Source organism: Egretta garzetta, unplaced genomic scaffold (genome assembly GCF_000687185.1).
Source record: "Egretta garzetta isolate BGI_Z169 unplaced genomic scaffold, ASM68718v1 scaffold678, whole genome shotgun sequence".
In the NCBI taxonomy this organism is placed as follows: domain Eukaryota; kingdom Metazoa; phylum Chordata; class Aves; order Pelecaniformes; family Ardeidae; genus Egretta; species Egretta garzetta.
Genome location: NW_009260409.1, coordinates 76,981 through 80,987, shown reverse-complemented (window position 1 = coordinate 80,987; position 4,007 = coordinate 76,981). Strand labels below are relative to the sequence as shown.

The 4,007-nt window shown below is 53.4% G+C and overlaps 1 protein-coding gene across 1 annotated transcript in view; it reads right to left on the bottom strand.

Annotated features, from left to right (window-relative positions):
- Positions 1 to 4,007, bottom strand: part of LOC104130473 (hemojuvelin-like) — an 11,559-nt gene that overhangs the window by 4,913 nt on the left and 2,639 nt on the right.

The following is a 4,007-nucleotide window of genomic DNA, read 5'->3' as shown; positions in this document are numbered from 1 at the left end:
CTTTCTTTCTTTCTTTCCACAGGCATCGGCAGAATCATCTGTCGTCTTCGGCTCGGGCGGGAATTTTTGGCAGCTTTTTTTTTTTTTTTTTTCTCTGTGGCTTGAAGTTATTTTCCAGGCCAAATGAGGGAGGAACGTGAGGAAGTGTTCCACACCGAGACGTGCCCGTTTCAGCCACTGTCCCTCTTCCCGTTCCCTGCTGGACACGGTGTACAAGGCATTGGCTGCTATGAACATGAGGAAGCCAAAGCTAACCCTGACCTTGGCGGAGGAAGTTCTTGCCGTGGCCTTAACATCTTGCTAACAAAACCTGCTGGAATTTGGTAGGAAGCACACGGAGCAAAGCTCCACATTCGGGCGGCTTTTAAACCAGTGCTGCCATTTTTGAAGACCTATGTCTTCCCAGCCGTGTGCCATCACTGCCACACCGGGAGCTGGCAAAGGTGGCCACCTCCGATGATCAGGCTGGTTTACCACACGTAGAAGCAGCTGCTAATGAACATGTGGGTTTGGCTGCGACACCTCATGCCCCAAGGCATTTCTCTGACTACTAGAAATCCGGGTGAGATGGGATGCAAGAGGAGCAGGTTGTGCCAGGCTTCTCACACCTTCCTGCGAGACCGGGTGCTGGCTGCTGTTGATGACTGCCTACCAGGGCAAGCAAACCCCAGGTCTGATCCAGACTGGGAATTCCCTTGCTCCAACTGCCCAGGTTGGGCATCTGGATGCAGAATGGCCCAAACTGGGGCTCGCTTTTGGACATGCTGGCCAGCGTTGCCGGTGTCCTTTTTAGCAGGTGATATATGCGAGGAAACTTCAGGGCTCGATCCAAAGTCTACTGACGTCAGTGGAAATACTCCTGTTGACATCAGTGGGGCTTGGATCCACGCCTACGTTCCAGTTCTTTATTTCAGACTGCAATCTGTTAGGGGTGACAAGGTCTCTCTTCTGCTTACAGACTTCAGCACGTCTTTGAAAGGTCTTGCTTCCTCGGCAATCGTTAAGTTGAGGATGCAGAGTACAGAACAATTTGGAGGACAGGCGCAAACCCAGTCAACGCTTTGCACGTTCTTTCTGCCTTGCTGGACCCTAGCCAGGCTGCAGCTCAGGTTTTAGGCATCTGCGTCGCGTTGTAAGGGGGGTGGTGGCCTTGGCTGTGACGTGCTGCAACTCCCCAGTACCTGCTCCAGCCGGGATCAGAGCCTCGGACCTCCGTGAGTGGCGCAGGGCGGCCCGGCTCACCTTCTCCAGAGAGCTCTGGCCAAAGTCCCCTCCTCAAGGAGCGTCTGGATGATGCTCTTAGTCATGAGGTTTAGTTTTGGGTAGTCCTGCGTAGAGCAGGGAGCTGGACTCCATGGTCCTTACGGGTCCCTTCCAACTCAAGATACCCTGGGATTCTCTGGGGCTTTGGGGTTGGTGGGGTGGGTGATGTGTGAGGGGTCCTGAGTCCACCTTTCCCAGCCAGACCCAGGGAGCTCTGCTTTTCTTTCTAGCGGGAGCAAAGCCCTCACAGCCCAATTCCTTGCCTCCTTCCCAGGTGGGAAGGTAGCGAGCCGGTTGGGAAGTGTGGGTCCGAGTCACAGCCCTCCTGCAGAGCTGTGGGGACAGAGCTAGTGTGATGCTACGAGACACGCGGTGGGGCTGGGCTCTGCCGTGCCACTTCCCTGCCATGCCAAGGGCTCGTGCAGGATCACCTCCACTGCCTTGGCATCGCTGGTGGGCGCTGGGGACTCTTCTGCCCCCATTTTATGACTGTGGTGGTATCAAGAGGCTGGATCTGGGGGGCGAGCGTGGTCCCGCTCACCCACAAGGGTCATCAGCCAGCGAGATGCTCATCTCTCCCTTAGGAAAGCCCCCCCCCCTTCCCCCAGTGGCATCCTTGTTGGGCTCCGTTGGCCAAAATCTAAAAGGATAATTGTATTCTACGTCCTAAATCCTGGCAGTGACGCTGTTTTTGGCTGTTGCGTAGCCACGCTGTGCGCTATTGAAGAGCTGCTCTTTCACACCCTTGGAAGTGGCCACTGACTCATTACTGACTCAAGTCAAGCCTGTTTCTGGAAGGAGCTCCGGCACGATCAACCCTGCAGCCCCTTCAGGGCTCCTGGGGATTTTATCCTGATGGGGAACATTGCTCCCATGGGGACCTGCGGTCTCCTGCAACGTGGGGGAGCGTAGCGGCGAGGCAGGCTGGCGTCCTCTCCTCGTTTGGTGCATGTATATATAGACCACAGAATGCTCCAGGGTAAGAGGAGCGGTGGGTGGAAAGGCGAGATATTATTATCCTCACCTGCTGCTGCCGACCAAAGACATAAAGAGACCGATGACAGGAAACGAGGGCTTCAAAAATAGACACCTTTAATGTCGAAACCTTCAGGGATTAGCGAGAGCACCGTGGAAGAAACAACGAAACCCCACCGCTAGTCACCGTGTGCTTCGAGCGCACGTCGGAGGAGGAAATACGCTCGCTAAGGTAGCGAAGAAACGCTTCCGTTTTTACTATTTGTGCCCTCAGTGAAAGAACCAGAAGGGGAAAAAAAAACCCAAAAAACCAAAACCTGACCAAAGAAGCTGCAGAATATTTTGAAACATGAAGTGTAAAACCACCCGTGACAGCTCGGCAGCTCCTCCATACCTGGATGATCCGCAGTTCTCTGTGTGCCCAAATCCTCCCCGTGGCTGCCGGCTTAATTCCTTGCCTCCACAAGGCCAGGGCTTTGCAAGGCTCCTCGTACAGCTCCACAGGACAGGAATGGCAAAGGTTTTAATGTATGCCCTCTTTATTAAAAAAAAAAAACCAACCCCAAACTCTTTGCATATGGAAAATATTTCTTATCATATACTCTATCTGCTTTAGTTAAAACCTCTTGAATATATTAAACCTCTGATTTGGCCTCTCCTCTGTAGTTATGTGCATCTGCCAGTAGTTCCCCTGCCCGTCGAGGCAGGCCTGTGGCTTTTCGCCAGCTCTGCGTCTTCATTATTAATTCTCTTTTGCGAGTCAACCCCACGGTCTGGGCTGGATTTGAAGGGGGTGGTGACAGTGGCAGAGAGAGCTGGGCCCAAGGGAGGGGGGGAATAGCATGGGGTATTTTTCCTCACTGAAACTCAACGCTGGTCCGAAGTCCAGAACTGGCTATATTGGGTCCTAGACAGGTGCCAAGACAACAAGGAAAAATAGCAACGGTAGCCTGAAATGCCAGCGACCTGACGCTCTGCAGCTCCCGATGCTGGAAACAAGCACATTGCTAATCCTCAGAGAGGAGAACATGGGACGAGAGGGTGGATTTCTGGCTGAAAACTCTCAAACCTTGGTCACAACACTCCGATAACCAACTTACTGCCTTGCTTCGCTCTCGCATGACTTTGGTAGCAGCTGGGTCAAGGGGCCCCAAATCCACCGGACAGCGCTTTTTGACTGCTGAAAATTGGGATCTGGGCTTTGAGCCCGTTATTTCCGAATCTGTTGGGTTCCTGAGTGTGGGAGCACTGGAAGAAAGGGGTAAAGCAAGTTTATGGGAAGGCTTTGAGGGACAGAGAGGTTTTCTAAATGTGTCTTCACCCCGTGTATTTCTTTTCCTTTGATACAGCTGCCTTGTCCTCATCTCCAGAAAAAAAGAAATGCATCAGAATCCCATAGTAAAAACCTGTGATCTGCCTTCGGGAGAGGCACCAGGTTCCATCGGCGCCATATGTGCAAGAGCAGCGGGTGCAAACAAGTGTCTCACCGTCCTTCTTCTCCAGTGCTCCCCTCTCCAAAGGTCTGGGGTCTCAGACTCCTTACTGCTGCAGAGGTGGGTGGTCCTAGCTACGGCATCCCTCACCATCTGCACAGCATGGGTCTCGAGGCAGCAGCTCCCTCGAGTCACCCCTGTGGACGCCGTGCAGCACGCAATGCCAGCGAGAGTTAAAAGTGCAACAAAACAACCTGAAGACCAGAGGTGAGGAGGAGGAGGAGGAGGAAGGAAGAAGAGATCGGCGGGCAGCCTGCCCCAGCCTGGAAGATGTGC